We start from the raw sequence: 23027 nt of genomic DNA, 5'->3' as shown, positions 1-23027 counted from the left end.
AATCCAACGAATTAGGAGGTCACCCCACCCCCTTCATCACCACATCTGTATGAATTACATCTGCAGCACCCTTTTCCATAATAGGTCATATTCTTAAGGCCTGAGGTCTACAATTTCAACATATATTCTTTGGTAGGATACAATTTAAATGAGGATATTAGGAAAGATGAATCATTTCCAAAAAGGCTTATAATAATCACTATGTTTTATTTATTATTGATTGATTGATTGATTTACAAGTTTATATTTATTCATTCAAGGGAGACACACAGAGAGAGGCATGGGCACAGGCTCTGGGAAAAACAAGCTCCATGAAGAGAGCCTGACATGAGACTCCATCCCAGGAATCCAGGATCAAACCCAGGGCCAAACTCAGGAGTTCAACTGCTGAGTGAAGCACGCGTCCTTTTTTTTTTTTTAAGATTATTATTAGTATTTTTAAATATGTAATGCAGTTGCATTGCACTGAAATACAACCCAATAAAGTGAACATTAAGAAAATACAAAATGAGGAATTTTCCATTTTTTAAAAATTTTTATTTATTTATGATAGTCACACAGAGAGAGAGAGAGAGAGGCAGAGACATAGGCAGAGGGAGAAGCAGGCTCCATGCACCGGAAGCCCGACGTGGGATTCGATCCTGGGTCTCCAGGATCTCGCCCTGGGCCAAAGGCAGGCACTAAACCGCTGCGCCACCCAGGGATCCTGGAATTTTCTATTTTTAATTTTTTATCTGTAAAGGAAGAATTTTAATGTTCCTTTTTTTTTCTAGAGGAAATGTTTTTAGCCTCAATCTATAGTTCTGATCCTACACACATTTTGTAATACAAAATACCTGAATTTGTCTTTTAGTGACTAAGGCCTCCTGAGTCACTCATACATTTATTCAATGTTAGGACTCACACAGGGATGGAAATCAGTCCAGACCCTTCCCATGCCCATCTCCCCATGGCCAGTCTGCATTTATACTGCTCTGGGTTCAGGTGTTTGGCCATGAGATGTCAGTAATCACATGATATTTGTAGCCATACTGGATGAAACAAAGTGTATGTGTCCCTTCCTCATCTGGGTCTCTCACTGGACCCAGCACCACTATTGTGTAGCCCCAGGGATATTCAGTCTTGGCCTCAGGCTGGGCACTAGGAGATGGTCAAGTCAGATTTGCTCCCGAGAATCTGAGAAATCAGTATTTGTTGTTTTTATTATAAATAAATGGCCTAGACTTGGCCAATCTTTTCCTGGATCCAGTATGGATAGTGTCCTGTGCTGGTGGCATTGTTGAAAGTGACTGTCCCTCCTGGGGACATGGCCATGAAGGCTCCTGAGTCACCATGACCTGAGAATTGGTCCCTGAAATGAAAATAGACCCTTTTTAGGAATGAAGAGGAAAGGCAGAGGGATCCCTCCTAAGGATGCCTCTCAAATCTCCATGAATTGGGGAAGTGGCTGAGGAGGGGGAGGAGAAAGAAAGGAGTCAAGATCATGGTATGGAATTTCCACAGATTCCCTGGCCTTAAAACTGGCCCTGGTCTCTGGGATGTCTCTTTTCTGTTTAAGTTTTTCATATATTCCAAATATCTAACACAATGTGTAATAGAAGTACAACTTAGTCATTCAATACTTAAATAAATGAGCCAGTGCTCATCACAAGTGCACTCATGAAGCCCCACCACCTTTGTAACCCAAGTGAATAAAGTCCACCCACCTTCCATTAGTTTTTTTAATAAATTTATTTTTTATTGATGTTCAATTTGTCAACATACAGAATAACACCCAGTGCTCATCCTGTCAAGTGCCCACTTCAGTGCCTGTCACCCTCCCCCGGGCCACCTCTCCTTCCATCACCCCTAGTTCATTTCCCAGAGATAGGAGTCTTTCATGTTCTGTCTCCCTTTCTGATATTTCCCACTCATTTTTCTCCTTTCCCTTTTATTCCCTTTCACTATTTTTTATATTCCCCAAATGCAGAGAGACTATATAATTTTTGTCCTTCTCCGATTGACTTATTGTACTCAGCATAATACCCTCCAGTTCCATCCAGGTCGAAGCAAATCTACCTTCCATTTGGTAAGCATTAGTCAGTTCTAAAGATTTAAAGGTTTGTTTCTTGTTTTCCTCACTTTTTCCCCTATGATATTTTATTTCATTTCTTAAATTCCACATGAGTGAAATTATATATTTGTCTTTCTCTGATTGACTTATTTCACTTAGAATTATACTCTTTAGCTCCACCACGTCTTTGTAAATGATAATATTTCATTCTTTTTTATGGCTGAGTAATATATATAATATTCCATCATCCTTCTGTTCTCTCTCTCTCTCTCTCTCTCTCTCTCTTCCTTTTCATTTATCAGTTGGGCTCACACTATAATTTGGGTATTGTTGGAAATGCTACTATGAACCTCACGGTGCATGTATAACTTTAAATTAGTATTTTTGTATTCTTTGGGTAAATACCTAGGAGGGTAATGGCTGAATCAGAGTATTTCTATTTTTAACGTTTTGAGTGGCCTCCAAACCATTTTCCAATGGAGCTACACAAGTTTTCACACCCATCAACAGTGCAAGAGGGTTCCCCTTTCTCTGCATCTTTGCCCACACCTGCTATTTCCTGTTGTGTTTGTTAGCTGTTATGACTGGTGTGGGGTCATATCTCCGTTTAGTTTTGATTTGTATTTGGGATGTTTCTTTTATCTCCTCCTCGGCTCCAGGGATGAAGAGCATGCTTGGTGGTATATTGTGCAAATAGGAGACCACAATGCCGTCTGATTCTGGATCCTCAGCCCAGCTTGGAGCTTCCATCCAGGGAGGAGTTCTGGGATGGGTGAGAGCTATGGGTTTGTCCCCTGGGATGAGACAGCTGCTGTCATCTCTCCCTCTGGCAGTGAGCACCGGTGCAGGGCCTAGGCAGGTGGCACCATTTCAGTGGGTTTCAGGCCTGGCCAGCTCTGAGCAGGTGCACAGCGTCCCCTGCTGACAGCCTCAGGAGATCGTTCAAGATAGTGGGAACTGTGCAGAAATAATGGAGCCCATTTTTGGTTTCAACAAATAAGCCAGAAAACAAACAAATAAGGAGTAGCCCTAGCCCTGGAAGAAAGCATTCAGAACAGGCACCATGAAGATCCCCAGTTCTGGACACAAATGGTTACCATTTGGAAAAGCTGGGTGAAATCATCAATTGCATGCACAATTTCCAATCATGAAATGGGCAAAGATACAGATGCAATGAAATGCTGGGACACCCGCACTCTGATGTTTCTAGTAGCAATGTCCACAGTAGCCAAACTGTGGAAGGAGCCTCGGTGTCCATCAAAAGATGAATGGATAAAGAAGATGTGGTTTATGTATACAATAGAATATTACTCAGCCATTAGAAACGACAAATACCCACCATTTGCTTCAACGTGGATGGAACTGGAGGGTATTATGCTGTGTGAAGTAAGTCAATCGGAGAAGGACAAACAGTGTATGTTCTCATTCATTTGGGGAATATAAATAATAGTGAAAGGGAATATAAGGGAAGTGAGAAGAAATGTGTGGGAAATATCAGAAAGGGAGACAGAACATAGAGACTCCTAACTCTGGGAAATGATCTAGGGGTGGTGGAAGGGGAGGAGGGAGGGGGGTGGGAGTGAGTGGGTGATGGGCACTGAGGGGGACACTTGACAGGATGAGCACTGGGTGTTATTCTCTATGTTGGTAAATTGAACACCTATAAAAAATTATATTATTAAAAAAAGAAGGAGAAATTGGAGACAGAATTATGAAATTCTGTCATAGAAAAACGTGGTGCAGGGGAAGGATTTATATGGGCCTCTTAAAGAGTGAGAGAGGCGTTCTTCTTGGAATCCCAGATGAAGGGAAGATTTCCACCCTGTCTTCTGAAAATGGAGGTGATTAGTGGTTGAGGAATCAAGTCAATAACAGAGGGACAGGAGCTGAAAAGTTTGAAGATGCCCAGGAGAGGAAAGGAGGCTAAGCAAAAAATGCAGGGTGAGGGAAGACCGTTGATGGCAAAGGGAATGGACCTCCTATGCCTGGATTATTGCAGGTTCCTGGGCATAGGGCCCCCACCCCTTCATAGGAGAGCTGTCTGAGGAACCTGCAGAATGTGCTGGAGTGAATGGCTAAGGGCATAAGGAAGCTGGATAGATACAGAGAACCTGGGAGAAGATTGATCCTTTCACAACTCAACCTACTGTCAGGTCAGAGAAACCCCTGTGAACTTAACAACTTGTCATCTGCAAATCACCATAGTCTTCCAATTGAGGGAGCTCCTCCTCACTCCTCTCAGGAGGCCCCCAGTTCTTCCCATCACAAGGGTCCTCTCCTCAGTTGCCCTCTCTGATATTTGGTCACTTGTACAGGGACCTTAATCATGCTGATTTTGTACACTTGGTGCTCATACGTGCAGAGTAGAAACAGGTGGTAGTTCTGGAATCCCACATGGTGGGGTGGTGGGGTGGTGGTGGGCACCACTCCTGTGAGGGCAAGATCTGCTCTCTGAGCTACACTTGGGTAGCAGGTGGTGTTCTCATGTGCATTTTAGGTCGCAATTAGGCATTAAATAATGAAGGAAATATGACAGCACAGCATCTTGGGCACCACCATGACACCTGGGGACAGTCTTGCTCCTTCTTTCCTTTTGCTCTTGGGAATGGAGTCATTCATGACATATGGGGTCTTATTCCCCATGACTCTTCTGTACATCATTCTGGACTGGTAATGGCTTTGTCACAGGAAGAAGGAAGAGATGATGTTGGTTTCCATATGAGTTGAGGGAAAGCCCACCATCCAGTTTCTATAACCAGAGGGTTATAGTCACAGCACAGAAGAGCCTCAAATGGGTGGAGTCATTGGTCCGAGTCCCATTGGAGTAGGCTAAGGCCCTTCTCACATGTGAAGAAGTTTAGCATCAGTCCTTCTTTCTTATCAGCTGCCCAGAGCCCCCTGGTGTCCCAACAATCGTGACCCGTATTTATCAAAATGGTACTTCACAGTCGGGTTTTTCAGTGACAGAATAAGATAAGCCTCTTGAAAACTTTTAAATAAAAATGTATGATACTCAAATATGAAAATAAGTAATGAAATGTGGACAAAAATAAACAATGAATAATTTGAGATAATAATAAATAAGAAGTACATTTTATTATGAAGAAGAAAATCGTCCAAAAATGTTTAAATATACCAATTTCATTAGAAAAAATACTCAATCTAATTAGAAGCTATTCCTCAAAAAGGCATAAGATACAGTCAACTTCAGGAGAAAAACTAATGAAAATGAACATACAACCATTCAAAATCTTTGGGATACAACAAAAGTAGTCCTAAGAAGGAAATACATCAGAATACAAACATCCCTCAAAAATTTTGAAAAAAAATAAAAAACAAATACACAAGACAACCTCACACCTGAAGGAACTGGAGAAGAAGAGTAAATTTTTTTTTAGAAGAGTAAATTAAACCTACACCAAGCAGAAGAAGAGAGCAGAACTCAATGAAATAGAGACCAGAAGAACTTTAGAAGAAATCAACAAAACCAGAAGTTGATTCTTTTAAAGAATTAATAAGATAGATAAACAATTAGCCAATCTTAAAAAAAAGAAGAGACAAAAGACTCAAATTAATAAAATCATGAATGAGGAATGAGAGATCACCCCAACCCCAAGGAAATAGAAATGATTTTAAAATCTTATTATGAGCAGCTATACACCAATAAATAAGGACATCTAGAAGAAATGGACATATTTATGGAAAACCACAAACTACCAAAACTGGAACAGGAAGAAATAGAAAACCTGAACAGGCCAATAATCAAGGAGGAAATTGAAGCAGTCATCAAAAACCTCCCAAGACACAAAAGTCCAGGGCCAGATGGCTTCCCAGGGGAATTCTATCAACTGTTAAAGAAGAAATAATGCCTTTTCTGCTAAAGCTGTTTCGAAGGATAGAAAGGGACAAGATACTTTCAAACTTGTTTTATGAGACAATATCACGTTAATTCCAAAACCAGACAAAGTCCCAACCAAAAAAGAGAATTATAGACCAATATCCCTGATGAGCACAAATGCAAGAATTCTCAACAAGATGCTAGCCAATTGGATCCAGCAGTACATAGTGGAAAGGGAAGTGGGGGGTGGCTGGATGATGGGCACTGAGGGGGGCGCATGACGGGATGAGCACTGGGTGTCATATGTTGGCAAATTGAACTCCAATAAAAAATTTTTAAAATTAAATTAAAAAAAGAAAAAAATATATCCAGCAGTACATTAAGTTTATTCACCATGAATAAGTGGGATTTATCCTCCAGATGCAGTGTTAGTTCAACACTTGTAAAACAATCAACGTGATACATCACATCAACAAGAGAAAAACAAAACCAAATAATCCTGTCAATAGATGCAGAGAAAGCATTTGAAAAGATACAGCCTCCATTCCTGATCAAAACTCTTCAGATTGTAGGGATAGAGGGAACATTCTTGGTGTCTTAAAAACCAACTATGAAAAGCACACAGCAAATATCATTCTCAATGGGGAAGCTCTGGGAGCCTTTCCCCTAAGATCGGGAACACGACAGGGATGTCCACTCTCACCACTGCTACTCAACATAGTACAAGAAGTCCTAGCCTCAGAAATCAGGCAACAAAAAAAATAAAAGACATTCAAATGGGCAAAGAAGGTCATTTGCAAATATCTTCTCCCATTCTGTAGGTTGTCTTTTAGTTTTGTTGACTGTTTCTTTTGCTGTGCAGCAGCTTCTTATCTTGATGAAGTCCCCATAGTTCATTTTGCATTTGTTTCTCTTGCCTTCATGGATGTATCTTGCAAGAAGTTGCTGTGGCCAAGTTCAAAAAGGGTGTTGCCTGTGTACTTATCTAGGATTTTGATGGAATCTTGTCTCACATTTAGATCTTTCATCCATTTTGAGTTTATCTTTGTGAATGGTGTGAGAGAGTGGTCTAGTTTCATTCTTCTGCATGTGGATGTCCAATTTTCCCAGCACCATTTATTGAAGAGACTGTCTTTCTTCCAATGGCTAGTCTTTCCTCCTTTATCAAATATTAGTTGACCATAAAGTTCAGGGTCCAAATCTGAGTTCTCCCGTCTGTTCCATTGATCTATGTGTCTATTTTTGTGCCAGTACCACACTGTCTTGATGACCACTGCTTTGTAGTACAACCTGAAATCTGGCATTGTGATGCCCCCAGATATGGTTTTCTTTTTTAAATTCCCCTGGCTATTCGGGGTCTTTTCTGCTTCCACACAAATCTTAAAAAAGTTTGTTCTAACTCTCTGAAGAAAGTCCATGGTATTTTGATAGGGATTGCATTAAACGTGTAAATTGCCCTGGGTAACATTGACACCTTCACAATAATAATTCTGCCAATCCATGAGCATGGAATATTTTTCCATCTCTTTGTGTCTTTCTCAATTTCTTTCAGAAGTGTTCTATAATTTTTAGGTTATAGATCCTTTACCTCTTTGGTTAGGTTTATTCCTAAGTATCTTATGCTTTTGGGTGCAATTGTAAATGGGATTGACTCCTTAATTTCTCTTTCTTCAGTCTCATTGTTAGTGTATAGAAATACCATTGATTTCTGAGCATTGATTTTGTATTCTGCCACGCTACCAAATTGCTGTATGAGTTCCAGCAATCTTGGGGTGGAGGCTTTTGGGTTTTCTATGTAGAGTATCATGTCATCAGCGAAGAGGGAGAGTTTGACTTCTTCTTTGCCAATTTGAATGCCTTTAATGTCTTTTTGTTGTCTGATAGCTGAGGCTAGGACTTCCAATACTGTGTTGAATAGCAGTGGTGAGAGTGGACATCCCTGTCTTGTTCCTGATCTTAGGGGAAAGGCTCCCAGTGCTTCCCCATTGAGAATGATATTTGCTGTGAGCTTTTCATAGATGGCTTTTAACATGTCGAAGAAAGTTACCTCTATCCTTACACTCTGAAGAGTTTTGATCAGGAATGGATGCTGTATTTTGTCAAATGCTTTCTCTGCATCTAATGAGAGGATCATATGTTTCTGGTTTTTCTCTTGCTGATATGATGAATCACATTGATTTTTTTTCCAGTGTTGAACCAGCCTTGTGTCCCGGGGATAAATCGTACTTGGTCATGGTGAATAATTAATGTACTGTTGGATCCTACTGGCTAGTATCTTGTTGAGAATTTTTGCATCCATGTTCATCAGGGATATTGATCTGTAATTCTCCCTTTTGGTGTGGTCTTTGGTTTTGGAAGTAAGGTGATGCTGGCCTTATAGAATGAATTTGGAAGTACTCCATCTCTTTCTATCTTTCCAAACAGCTTTAATAGAATAGGTATGATTTCTTCTTTAAACGTTTGATAGAATTCTCCTAGGTAGCCATCTGGCCCTGGACTCTTGTGCCTTGGGAGGTTTTTGATGACTGCTTCAAATTGTTCCTTGGTTATTGGCCTGTTCAAGTTTTCTATTTCTTCCTGTTCGAGTTTCGGTAGTTTGTGGCTTTCCAGGAATGTGTCCATTTCTTCTAGATTGCCTAATTTATGGGCGTATAGCTGTTCATAATATGTTTTTAAAATCTTTTGTATTTCCTTGGTGTTGGTAGAGATCTCTCCTTTGTCATTCATGATTTTATTAATTTGAGTCTCATCTCTCTTCTTTTTAATAAGGTTGGCTAATGGTTTATCTATCTTATTAATTCTTTCAAAGAACCAACTCCTGGTTCTGTTGATCTGTTCCACAGTTCTTCTGGTCTCGATTTCGTTGAGTTCTGCTTGAATTTTAATTAACTCTCTTCTTCTGCTGGGTGTAGGGTCCATCTGCTGTTTTTTCTCTAGCTCCTTTATGTGTTAGGTTAGCTTTTGAATTTCAGTTCTTTCCAGTTTTTGAATGGATGCTCGTATTGCAATGTATTTCCCCGTTAGGACTGCTTTTGCTGCATCCCAAATATTTTGAACGGTTGTATCTTCATTCTCATTGGTTTCCATGAATCTTTTTAATTCTTCCTTAATTTCCTGGTTGACCCTTTCATCTTTTAGCAGGATGGTCCTTCACCTCCACGTGTTTGAGATCCTTCCAAACTTCTTGTTGTGAGTTAGTTCTAATTTCAAGGCATTATGGTCTGAGAATATGCAGGGGACAATCCCAATGTTTTGGTATCGGTTCAGACCCGATTTGTGACCCAGTATGTGGTCTATTCTAGAGAAAGTTCCATGTGCACTTGAGAAGAATGTATATTCAGTTGAGTTTGGATGTAAAGTTCTGTAGATATCTGTGAAATCCATCTGGTCTAGTGTATCATTTAAAGCTCTCATTTCTTTGGAAATGTTGTGCTTAGAAGATCTATCAAGGGTAGAAAGAGCTGATTGAAGTCTCCAAGTATAAATGTATTATCATCTAAGTATTTGTTCACTTTGTTTATTAATTGTTTAAATATTTGGCAGCTCCCACATTCGGGGCATATATATTGAGGATTGTTAAGTCCTCTTGTTGGATAGATCCTTTAAGTCTGAGATAGTGTCCCTCTTCATCTCTCGCTACAGTCTTCGGGGTAAATTTTAGTTTATCTGTTATAAGGATGGCTACCAACAAACAAATTTTGAAATCCAGATTCAGTCAGCAATGTTTTCAGGATTATCAGACCACTGCTCAATGCTTTTTTTTATAAACATATTATAACACACACAAAATATTACCATCAGAAAAAGCTGGGTGAAACATAGAGATCTCCATCCTGTATTTGTATTTATTTCTGTAAATAAAAACTTATTACAGAATAAAATTTCTACACACAAACAAATAAAAGAAAACAGGAATAAAAATTTCTTCTCTCCACTCCTCTGCATTTAAGAACAGAAAGACAGGGCAGCCCCGGTGGCGCAGCGGTTTAGCGCCGCCTGCAGCCCGGGGTGTGATCCTGGAGACCCGGGATCAAGTCCCACGTCGGGCTCCCTGCATGGAGCCTGCTTCTCGCTCTGCCTGTGTCTCTGCCTCTCTCTCTCTCTCTGTCTCTCTCATAAATAAATAAATAAAATCTTTAAAAAAAATTAAAAAAAAAAGAACAGAAAGACAGACATTTGTGCTCTACTGGTTTCCAGCCAGCCTGTAAAACTTTTCACATTGAGTTCTTGGTTATGGAATGTATTTGCTTTTCTTTACACTGTAAAGAGTAATGTGAAAATAACAATCAGGTTCTTTGTATTTTATTTACAAAGCTTTAGAGTCAAGATAAATCTCCTCCCTTCCAGCAGGTCAGCAGGATCCCCGCCATCCTAGCCCTAGAAAAAAGAATTCAGAAAGGGGACCATGAGGATCCCCAGAACTGGACAGTACGAAGTGCTCCCATTCATGCAGGTCCTCTCTCTTACAACTGAAATGTCCTGACACACTACAAGAAACAAGTATAGGAAGACTTTTGAAAGTAGAAAGAGGAAGAAGGAAGACTTCAAACAAATTCAGGAAAATTCAACAGTGCGTACCCTGGATCATTTTCTTGTGTTAGGTCCCCCACATGTAAGACAAGTTTCTGTAGGTTCCTCCAACCAAGAAACATTCAAAGGCTGATATCCAGAAAATCAAACCAGAAACACTAAAACTCCAAAAGCAGCAAATCCTTTGGGCAGAGGACATGGAGATATGTCGGCCTGAGTGGAGTAAATATTTGAAGAAACCTGCCTACCACTTGCACACACTAATGAATCCCCAAACTGTGCCCTGATGCAGGGTTCACATTATTGCTCAGAAGAGAACATGGTGTCCATATCCTCCTGGCAGAAGCAGGCAGTATCCCAATACCCACCCGCCATGGTGTCAGCTACTCAGGATATAGCTGAGCCTCCATCGCATGGAAGCATCAACAATTCTGGGAAAGGCAGGCCTAGTGGACTAGTTTGCACTCCAGGTTTTCTCACCCATGATTTTGGCAGATACAGGGGAGATCATATGAACTCCATCACTCAGCAGGGAGAATGAATGCAGTGGTACATGGCAAAGCTGGTTTTTTGTCATAACCCATTGCTGGTGGTGGTCTGAACACTGTGGAACTGAGCCTGGGCTCTCCCTGGGCCTGAAAACACTAAAGTATGATGCAGGAGGCAAGGGAGCTGGATCTGCATTTGACCATCCATTCTCTGGTGTCACTGAGGACAAGGAATGCAGTGGGGAGCAGAGGATCCACTCCCTGAAGGAAAGCAGCTCCATTCAGTCCTGTGCATCCCAACAGGTGTTGACAGGGCCCAGCAAAGAGCTTGTCCCACACCCCCACCTGATAATAGCTGGGAAGTAGCAATCACTGCCCCATCTTCTCCAGCAGAGAGTAAGCAGCAGAGTGGAAAACATTTTCACTTGAGCCACCTGGAAGCTGACATGAACACCCTACCCCTTGCTGCTGCACCTCAGCGGGAGGATCACTTGTTTGAAGAAAAATAACTGAGAACCAAGCATCTCATTATATAATAGCCATCATACCCAGGATCCTTTAAAAAATATGACATGTCAAGAACCAGGAAGATAAAATCCTGAATGAGAAAGGAGAATCGATTGCCAGCAACACTGAGATCACTCACATGCTGTAACTATTGGTCAGGTAGTTTTAAGCAACTATCATAAAATCCACGTGGTGTAAAATTACAAACACTCTTCAACAAATGGAAAAAATACAAATGCAGAAATTAAAGAGAAATCATAAAAAAATGGAAATTTTAGAACTGAGAAAGATAACAGAAGTCATTGACAGAAAGAAACTCTCCAGATGGATTCCAGAGTAGGTAACACTTCTTTTTTTTTTTTAAACACTTCTTGTTTGTTTTCTTGCTTATTTGTTGAAACCAAAAATGGGCTCCATTCCTCCTGCAGAGTTCCCACCACCTTTTCTGATCTGTTGAGCCTGTCAGCATGGAGCGCTGTGCACCTGCTCAGAACTGGCCAGGCCTGAAACCCACTGAAATGGTTTCACCTGCCTGGGCCCTGCACTGGTGCTCACTGCCAGAGGGAGAGATGACAGCAGCTGTCTCTGACCACGGGAGAAACCCATAGCTCTTACCCACCCGAGAAATCCACCTTGGATGGAAGGTGCTCGCTGGGCTGAGGATCTAGAATCCGATGGCCTTGTGGTCTCCTATTTACACAATATACCACCAAGCGCACCCTTCATTCCTGGAGCTGAGGAGGAGATAAAGAAACATCCTAAATACAAATCAAAGTTAAACTGAGATATGACTTCACACCAGTCATAACAGTTAACAGACACAACATAGGAAACAGCAGGTGTGGGCAATGATGTGGAGAAAGGGGAAACGTCTTGCACTGTTGACGGATGTGCAAACTTGTGTAGCTCCTTTGGAACACAGTTTGAAGGATACTCAAAGCGTTAAAAATAGAAATAGACTGTGATTCAGCAATTGCCCTCCTGGTATTTAACCAAAGAATACAAAAATACTAACTCAAAGGGATACATGCTCCCCGAAGTTCATAGTGGCATTTTGAGCAATTCCAGAGTGAGCCCAACTGATAAATGGTTAAAGATGTTATATATATATATATATATATATATATATATATATATATATATATATATATATGATGGAATATCACTGAATCATAAAAAGAATCACATTTTATCATTTGCAAAGATGTGGATGGAACTAGGGAGTGTAATGCTAAGTGAAATAAGTCAATCAGAGAAAGACAAATACCATATAATTTCACTCATGGAGAATTTAAGAAATGAAAAATGAAATTCTTAAGAAAAGAATTTAAGAAATGAATTTAAGGGATCCCTGGGTGGCGCAGCGGTTTGGTGCCTGCCTTTGGCCCAGGGCTCGATTCTGGAGACCCGGGATCGAATCCCACATCGGGCTCCCGGTGCATGGAGCCTGCTTCTCCCTCTGCCTATGTCTCTGCCTCTCTCTCTCTCTCTGTGACTATCATAAATAAATAAAAAATAAAAAAAAGAAATGAATTTAAGAAAATTTTCCTGCATCATAGGGGAAAAAGAGAGGAAAACAAGAACAAACCCTTAACTCTAGAAACTAACTAATGCTTACTAAATGTAAGGTGGGTAGAAGGATGGATTACAAAGGTGTTGGGGCTTAAGGAGTACACTTGTGATGAGCATGGGCTCATTTATTTAAGTCTTGAATTACTATATTGTACTCCTATTACATATTGTTTTTTTCTTTTACATATTGTGTTAATAATTAAAATGTAAAGAAAAACTTAAATAAAAAAGAGACATCCCAGAGACCAGAGCCATTTTTAAGGCCAGGGAATATGTGGAAATTCCACACCATGATCTTGACTCTTCTCCTTCTTCTCCCCCTCCTCAGTCACTTCCCCTGTTCATGGGGATCTCAGAGGCATCCTTAGGAGGGATCCATCTGCCTTTCTTCTTCATTCCTAACATGTGTCTATTTTCATTTCAGGGACCAATTCTTAGATTGTGGTGCCTCAGGAGACTTCACAGCAGTGTCCCCAGGAGGGACAGTCACTTTCAGGAATGACTCCAGCACAGGACTCTATCCATACTGGATCTAGGAAAAGATTGGCCAAGTCTGGAGCATTTATTTATAATAAAAACAATAAATACTGATTTCTCAGGCTCCCTTCTTGGGAACAAATCTGACTTGACCATCTCCTAGTGCCCAGCCTGAGGACAAGGATGAATACCCCTGGGGGCTACACTATACTGGTGCTGGGCCCAGTGAGAAACCAAGATGAGGATGGGACACATACACTTTGTTTCATCCAGGGTGGACACAAATATCATGTGATTACTGACATCTCATGGCCAAATACCTGAGCCCAGAGCACTATAAATGCAGACTGGCCATGGGGAGATGGGCATGGGAAGGGTCTGGATTGATTTCCTTCCCTGGGTGAATCCTAACATCGAAAATTATATGAGTGACTCAGGAGGCATTAGTTCACAAAAACCAAAATCAGATATTTCGTATTACAAAATGTCTGTTGGATCAGGACTATAGATTGAGGCTAAATCCATATCCTCTAGAAAAAAAGGAACATTAAAAGCCTTACAGATAAAAATGAAAAATCGATGAAGTGTTCATTTAGTATTTTCTTGATGTTTACTTTATTAGGTTGCATTTCAGTGCAATGAAAATGTTGCGTACTTAAAAATAGTAATAATATTTTTTTAAAGGTAGGCCTTCTTATTTCAGGGGTTGAACTCCTGCCTTCAGCCCAAGCCTTGATCCTGGAGTACTGGGATCGAGTCCCATGTTGGGCTCCCTGCATGGAGCCTATTTCTCCCTCTGCATGTGTCCCTGACTCTGTGTGTGTGTCTTTCTTGAATGAATAAATAAAAACTGTTAAATAAATAAATAAATAAATAAATAAATAAATAAATAAACAAATAAATAAAATAGTGATAGTTATAAACCTTTTGGGAAGGATTCTTCTTTCCTAACTTCCTCATTTAAATTCTATCCTACTGGGGATCCCTGGGTGGTGCAGCGGTTTGACCCCTGCCTTTGGCCCAGGGTGCAATCCTGGAGGCTGTAGGATCGAGTCCCATGTCGGGCTCCAGGTGCATGGAGCCTGCTTCTCCCTCTGCGTATGTCTCTGCCTCTCTCTCTTTCTCTCTGTGACTATCATAAATAAATTTTTTAAAAAATAAATTCTATCCTGCTAAAGAACATATGATGAAATTATAGAGCTCAGGACTATAAATGTGACCTTATATGCAAAAGGGGTACTGCAGATGTAATTAGTACAGATGCAGTGATTAAGGGAGTGGGGTGGCCTCCTAATTCAATTGATTCCTGTGCTTGTACCATGACAGTCAGATGGAGACAAGGAGGGATCCGTGGTAGGGTGGAGATAGAGAATGTGGTTCTGCAGCTGCAGAGAGGGAGCCCCTAAATTTGTCCTCAAATTTCTTATAGTTATGGAGAGGCAAGAAGTACTCCTCTGCAGGTTCCAGAGAGATCATGGCCACTCCTTACAAAGCGTGGAGCTCTGTATGAACAGCAGAAATGCATAGACATGGCCAACAATCACATGAGGATATGCTCCACATCACTTGCCATTAGGGAAATGCAAATCAAAAATAATAGTGAAAGAGAATAGAAGGGAAGGGAGAATTGGGTAGGGAATATCAAAAAGGGAGACAGAACATAAAGACTCCTGACTCTGGGAAATGAACTAGGGTGGGTGGAAGGGGAGGAGAGCGGGGGGTGGGCGTGACTGGGTGACGGGCACTGAGGGCGGCACTTGACGGGATGAGCACTGAGTGTTATAATGTATGTTGGTAAATTGAACACTAATAAAAAATAAATTTATTATTAAAAAAACACAATGAGATACCACCTCACACCAGTGAGAATGGGGAAAATTAACAAGAGAGGAAAAAACAAATGTTGGAGAGGATGTGGAGAAAGGGAAACCCTCCTGCACTGTTGGTGGTAATGGGAACTGCTGCAGCCATTCTGGAAAACTGTGTGGAGGTTCCTCAAAGAGTTAAAAATAGATCTGCCCTACGACCCAGCAATTGCACTTCTGGAGATTTACCCCAAAGATACAGATGCAGTGAAACGTGGGGACACCTGTACCCTGATGTTTATAGCAGCAATGTCCACAATAGACAAACTGTGGAAGGAGCCTTGGTGTCCATCGGAAGATGAATGGATAAAGAAGATGTGGTTTATGTATACAATGGAATATTCCTCAGCCATTAGAAACGACAGATACCCACCATTTGCTTTGACGTGGATGGAACTGGAAGGTGTTATGCTGAGTGAAATAAGTCAATTGGAGAAGGACAAACATTATATGGTCTCATTCATTTGGGGAATATAAATAATAGTGAAAGGGAATAAAGGGAAATGAGAGAAAATGAGTGAAAATATCAGTGAGGGTGACAAAACATGAGAGACGCCTAACTCGGGGAAATGAACAAGGAGTAGTGGAAGTGAGGTGGGCGGGGGGTGTGGGTGACTGGGTGGCAGGCACTGAGGGGGCATTTGGCGGGATGAGCACTGGGTGTTATGCTATATGTTGACAAATTGAACACCAATTAAAATTTTAAAAATTTTAAAAATACAGTAATAGATGCTTCTTAAACACTAACTTCCATAAATATCTCTCGGAATACTTGTTAAATATTCATCTATGAATGTGTCCTGTGCACCTACCAGCCCTTCAAACCAGTTCCACTGTCCTCTGATCAGTGATGCTTGACATGATACACGCTTGACTTTCACCTTTTGTGGTAACTTCTCTGGTGACACATTAATTGGCTATTTGTGCACATGGTTGTCCATTAGATAGGGAAGCATCACTTCAGAGAATGAGTCCAGAGTAATGGTGTGCAGTGTGTACGAATCATGGTATATAGAGAACAGACATGGGGGTGTGGACATGGCCCTGGTGAGCTGGTGAAACCCCCTGGGCTTCCAGGGCTTTGATCCCAGATGGGGTGTGTGCCTGTGAACAACAGAGGGAGGTGTGGGGCTGTGGGCCCTACATAACTGTTCAGTGAGGACCCTTCGCTCAATGAAGCCTGGGTCTGTGTGCTGGGCCCTCTGCTCATTGATGGGGACTCAACAGCTGTGAACTCTCAGGTCTGGAGGAGTCCCCTGAGCAGGGACTGCATGTGGTCTCATTAGATGTTTCCTCCAGGGTTCTCCCCATGGGGGAAGCCAACTCCCAACCTCCACAATGTGGTGTGAGCTGAGCTTCAGCACCAGGGCTCAGGGAGGGGCTGGGAAATCACTAGATGGACTTCATTTGCAAGGAACCCCTCTGGTATAAAATAATGGGGGTAAAAGGAGGCATCTGCGGAAGCCCACATGGTGTGGGGATGGTCACTATATCCTAGACTCCTGTCTCCTGATGTCCTTCTCTCAGTGCACAGGTACAGACAGGCCTCACATACCAGGTCCCAGTTCCTAGGCTCCATCAGCCTCTCTGGCTCATCTACTGGGAAGTTTTCTCTGGTCTTTGCTCCATTACCCATCAGTGTCTGTGTTTGCAGGTCCCTGTCCCAGCCTTTGTTGACCCAGCGCCCTCCCTCTCTGCATCTCCTGGAACAACAGTCAGACTCACCTGCACCCAGAGCAGTGGCCCCTGTGTTGGCAGCTACTACATACACTGGTTCCAGTGGAAGCCACGGAGCCCTCCCCGGTATCTCCTGTACTACTACTCAGACTCAGATGAGCACCAGGGCTCTGGGGTCCCCAGCCGCTTCTCCTGATCCAAGGATGCCTCAGCCAGGGCAGGGCTCCCTCATCTCTGGACTGCAGCCTGAGGACTAGACTGACCTTCACTGTCTAATCAGAAACAATAATGTTTCTCACAGTGACACTGGCAGATCAGGACATGGGACAAAATCCTTCATCTCTTCAGATTCTTCTTCATGAAAATTTAAACTTGTAGAATAAGTTGTAGATATATACTGTGTACTTACAAGTGCCACCTGGTTCATGGGTTTATTCTCAGTTATCTCATCAGTGTCTCTATGTCTTCAGAAAAAAAAATAAACAAGAATAAAACAAAACACTTCAATGTTGTAACATTCATGTTACCTGGGTTTCCAAATGTCATAAAACCGGATTCTCTGCTGGTAAGTGTTTTTCTCCTGAAATGAGGACAAAAAGCCTTTCTTTGACTTTATCCCCCTCAGAGGTCTTGGACCATCTAAGCAGAGGGTGCAGTCCTCCCCAGCATGGATTCAGCACCTCCAGGGCTCAGAGCAGAGCCTTCCCTTCCCTCCCAGGCTCCAGTGCTCAGAAGTGGCCAAGGTTCACTGTGTCTTAGGCCTGAGCACTAGGATTTGAGATGCTGTGTGAGGACACACGCCCTGGGAAATTCCGTTCTCAGAGCTGGACAGGATCATTTGCTCATCACATGAGGCTTCCATTGTGCAGTGGAAGAGAAGGGTTCAGTCAAAGAGGGAATTTGGGACCATGAACCATTTTATGGGATATGAGATTTGGGGGATGTTGCACCATTACTCGGAAAATGCTCAGTGTGCATTAGTGAAGTTGGGTGATGTGGGTGCGTGAATGAGACTCTGCTATAGCTGCCAACAGGTTAATGGGGACTCCTTTGAGTGGGTGTCCTAAGCCCAAGAGTACTGACTCTGTCTCCCTCTTTCCTTAGTCCCATTGTAGCTTTTCCATAATCCAGGATGTGGGGGCTGTGGACGTCAAGAATAAGAACTCTCCCATATGTACATGTGTCCCTCCCCTAGGGAACCTCTTGTTGAGCCCAGATCCAAGGCTACCTTCTCTTGCACAAGAACACTAGAAATACAAGGGTTACCCTGGCATTGGTACCATAGCTCCCAGGCATACATCCTACATTGTGACCCAGAACCGCATTGAGAGACCAGCCAGGGGTTCAAGCCTGATTTTCCAGATCCGGGTGTGTTGACAAAAACACCTTTGACCAACTTGGGCTGCCCCCTGAGGAGAGATTGGTCATCCTTGCTGTAGAGCAGCATACTACCATTATCACACAGAGAACTTCTGTTTCCTGGGGACGTGTATTAACGACTATCCTCCATGTCTTATTTCATCACTCCCCTGTCCTTGCCTGAGAGCAACACAGGCTCAGAATCAGGGTACGAAAACTTTGTATCTTGCAAGAAAGAGAATGATTGATAGTCCAGTCTTTTTTTAAATATAAAAGGACAATGAAAATACCTCCTTTTGAAGATTTTCATCTTCCAATGAAAAAATAGTTACATGGATTTCAGAACCGATATGAGCCCCACTGTTGCTGGGCTGGAGTGTGAAGAAGGGCAGTTGTGTGACCCAGGAGAACCATGTGGCCCTCTGCTCAGGCCCTGCATATCCCCTGATGCCCTCCTAAGAATTTAGTAGAATTCCCTGAGTCCTGGAATCTTGGTGATATTGATTTTCTCTCTTTCTTTCATATTGGAGCTTTGCAAGCTCCAGAATTCATGGGTGCTTGCTCATGTTTTCCCAGTGAGCAGATGTGAAGAGACCCCTCACAAAATTGTACACAGAGAACTCTTGCACATGTGTAAAGATTTCTCACATGAGGGATCCCTGGGTGGCTCAGCGGTTTGGCGCCTGCCTTTGGCCCAGGGCGCGATCCTGGAGACCCGGGATCGAATCCCACGTCAGGCTCCCGGTGCATGAAGCCTGCTTCTCCCTCTGCTTGTGTCTCTGCGCCTCTCTCTCTCTCTCTCTATGTGACTATCATAAATAAATAAAAATTAAAAAAAAAAAGATTTCTCACATGATGTTTCACAGGAGTATTACACACTGAAGCAGTGAGGGAGCACCAGACTCCCATCAGCATGACGAAAATTCAATACAACATCAATATCAGATGGTGCCCAGGTTGTAGGGCAGCAGGAACTCTCCTTCACTCCTTGGGGGGGGATGCCAAATGCCCCAAACACTTTGGAAGATGCCTGGGCAGTTTCTTGCAGAGCTAAACAAAATCTTGGAGATATAATAAAAATCCATGCTCCTTGGTAATTCTATAAATCAGTTACTTGTGTTCACCCAAAATATGTGCCTAAATATTTATTCTTATTTTATTGATGATTGCCAATAAAAATCCATGCTCCTCAGTAATTCTATAAATTAATTGCTTTTGTTCACCCAAAATATGTCCCTAAATATTTATTCTTAGTTTATTGATGATTGCCAAGCCTAGAAAACAACAAATATGCCCTGAAAATGGTAAATGGTTAAAAAAATTCTAGTATGTCCATACATGGAATGTGACTCAACAATTCAAATACAATAATTTTCAGGGCAGAAGAAGACATGGGGGAGACTTCCATGTATATTTCTCAGTAAAAGAAGACAATCTGAAGAGACTAGATCAGTGAGCATGGAGAAATGGGGGGCAGGAGCCCTGGACACTGGCTCGGCCCAAGGTCCACATGTCCCCTGCAACCACCAGAGAGCAGTGGTGCTCCCTTGTACATCCCCTGAGAGTGTCTGTCTCTGGGCCTTTTGCAGGTGCTTCTGTGTCACTCCTGGGTGAAACCTTACCCCCGAATCCTATACTCTCTTTTGCTCAGCTGGAGCCCTGGCTAAAGTCAAAGGAAGAGCTTGAAAAACCTTAGGAAAGAGGAAAGTTTGCATGAGAACCCTCCCCTCCAAACGTATTAGGGGAGCACAGAAAATGGGTTGGTAGGCCAGGTTTGGATGTGGGGCTCAGGATCCAGAGTTGGGTTGTCTCTACCCTGTTCCTCACACTCCTCCCTCACTGCATAGGTAATTTCCACATACCCTGGGCAACAAAATTATACCCCGAGAAGGTCCACTGAGTCGAATAACAAAGTCTCCATTACTATGATTTTGCTCTAAGTCCTTCTTATTGCATTCCCAGGATAGAGGACAGATGAGATAAACGGACAGATTTATGACACCCAACAAAACCTGGGCTTCTGATTGTTGCAAGGTCTCCTCTCAAGTGAGTCCTCACCACCAGAAACAAATCCCCCTCAGGGAAATGATCTTTCAGGCACCTGACTTTTATTTCTAGGATCGGCTCCAGGGAGAACCATCCATCAGAAGTCACAAGAAGAAAAGGAGGAAAGTGTCTTCTTCTCTCTTTTCTCGGTACAATATCCTTGACTCTGCAGTTTCTGGATTTCTCTGTGCTTCCAGAATTCAGACTAAGCCTGTGCTCACCCACCATCCTCAAGGTCACCATCTCCAGAATGCAGATTCCAAGTCACCAGGAAACACCAGCAACATCCTGTATAACTGGGGTCCTGTAAGTGGGGCAGCCAGGACTTGCCCTGAACACCTGCTCTCCTGGGACAAGGCTGATTCTCAGGAATCCCAAAGGCATCTCTGTCCCTATGGGCAAATCATCCCCTGACCATCCCTGGGCTCCAGTCAGCACCTGAGGCTGATCAGTACATTGATTCTGGGAGCCCAGCGTCAGTACTATTCTCACGGTTCTCAAAGGCCATGGTGACGTGGAACACACCCTCCCTGTACTCTCAGGGCTGGACTGTCACACCCTGAGTCACCCCCCTGACACCTCCAAAGAGGCTGGATCTCTGTGGAGAAAACTTCTTTCGCAACTCAGGACCACATGATCTCCCTTATCTCCACATCTCCACCACAAACATCTGGGACCTTTGACAAAAACTTTGGGGTGCAGCTGGCCTTGATATTGGAAATCCCTTCTTTTTGTTGCGGGTGGCTGGATGAGCAAGAAATCTGTCCTGAACATAATGGGTACCAGGAAGAGGGACTATAGCTGTGTCCACCCCAGAGTCAAGTCTGACCTCAGATTGCTCTGCCCTGGAAACTCTGTGTGTGTTTGGTGACTCCATGGCTGATACGGCTCTGAACTTTGTAGTCATAGGCTCTCCTTCAGTTTCCTTAGCCATCACTTTGGACTTCTCTGCTTGTAGAAATAAAAACACAATATTAAACTTATGACCAAAAATCAGAAAGATGATTTTATAAAAATGTTGTAGACTCCTTTTCAAGCAAGAACAGAAGGCCTTCCTTTACAGTTGTTGTTGCATCCAATTCCTTAACCAGACTTTTCGTCCATATTCTCTCTGCACTAAGCACAGATCTGGGAAAGGTGTTTAGTGATTCCACCTGCAGCCTCACAGTGACTTTGCCACTGAGTTTATTTATTTATTTATTTATTTATTTATTTATTTATTTATTTATTTATTTTAAAGATTTTATTTATTTATTCATGATAGTCACAGAGAGAGAGAGAGAGGCAGAGACACAGGCAGAGGGAGAAGCAGGCTCCATGCACCGGGAGCCCGATGTGGGACTCAATCCCGGGTCTCCAGGATCGCGCCCTGGGCCAAAGGCAGGCGCCAAACCGCTGCGCCACCCAGGGATCCCTGCCACTGAGTTTAAATCAATCTCCCTGAGAGGCATATTGTGTGAAGGAGCCCACATCCCTTTTAAATGCCCAGTTGACTGAGGGGTGACTCACACATCACTCTTTTTCCTTGGTCTCTGTCACAGCAAGTTCAGCAGTCACTCCTGTCTGACAAGAACTTCCAGCATCTTTGCCCCTTGTGCTATGATGTCAGCGACACTCGCAACCTCACCTGTCTGGGCTCCTGCAGTCTTCTGACCATGTGCTAGGAAGACAGTCCCTAGGAGGGAGTCCCTGCCCACTGTGTGTGGGAAACTACGGTGACAACCAAGTGCAAGTAGAGACAGATGACAAAGATTCTCAGTATATTATCTACTAGGAATGAATTCCAAGGCTTCTACACAAAATGTGGACAGATTATTCCATCTCCTCATTGATGTACAAACCTCCGAGGAAGGAATCCTCTAGAACTCAGGGAGGAGTCACATAACAGGAGAGAACACAGCATTTCACGCGGAAGGTTCCAAATGTCCATAGAGACCCGTCACTGCTCTGGACTTGATCCTGATCCAAGAATAGTTTGCATAGAGACACCACCTCAGTTCTGAGTGAAAAACACCCAAGAAGCTATGGACACATTTACCCATGAGAAGTCTAAGTAAAGCAGAAAGTTTGTCCTCTGGAAATGGGAGGTTACATAAGGGGATTCTGGACCTGGCCCTAAAGCAGTGGACAGAGCAGTGAGGAGGCACCCTTTGCTTTAGATGGACTCTGATCACCAAGTCACCCAATAGTACATCTGGGATTGGACAACAGGGGCTGATGGGGTCCACTTCTGAAGAGTCAGGGTGATTATAGCTGGGACCTGCCACCAGGCACTGCCTGTGCCCTCTGCTCAGGGCTCACAGCTGGGACCTCCCTACCTCAGGTTTCTACACAGCACCTCCCCTCCCCTGCCCACACCCTTCACATCCCCAGGCTGGGGGACTTGACCCAGGGCCACTGAGGGACCAGAAAACTGGGGTCTCATTTGCATGGAAGGGCCCCTCTCTCTCCCCGAGGATGAAGAGGGGAAGGGAGAGATGAGGGGAGGCTCTGCTCAGCTGTGGGACCACAGAAGGCAGGATCAGTGAAGACCTCCACCATGGCCTGTTCCCCTCTGCTCTTCACCCTCCTTGCTCACTTCACAGGTGAATGGATGTGGAGACCGTGAAGGGGGC

The 23027-nt window shown here is 43.0% G+C and overlaps 1 pseudogene; it reads right to left on the bottom strand.

The window, feature by feature from the left end:
• LOC140619027 (large ribosomal subunit protein uL11-like) overlaps positions 1-20920 on the bottom strand; it is a 65764-nt pseudogene extending 44844 nt beyond the window's left edge.
• Positions 20921-23027: the final 2107 nt, after the last annotated feature.

The sequence above is a fragment of the Canis lupus genome, chromosome 27 (assembly GCF_048164855.1).
Source record: "Canis lupus baileyi chromosome 27, mCanLup2.hap1, whole genome shotgun sequence".
Taxonomy (NCBI): domain Eukaryota; kingdom Metazoa; phylum Chordata; class Mammalia; order Carnivora; family Canidae; genus Canis; species Canis lupus.
This window is presented reverse-complemented; position numbering and strand designations above follow the sequence as displayed.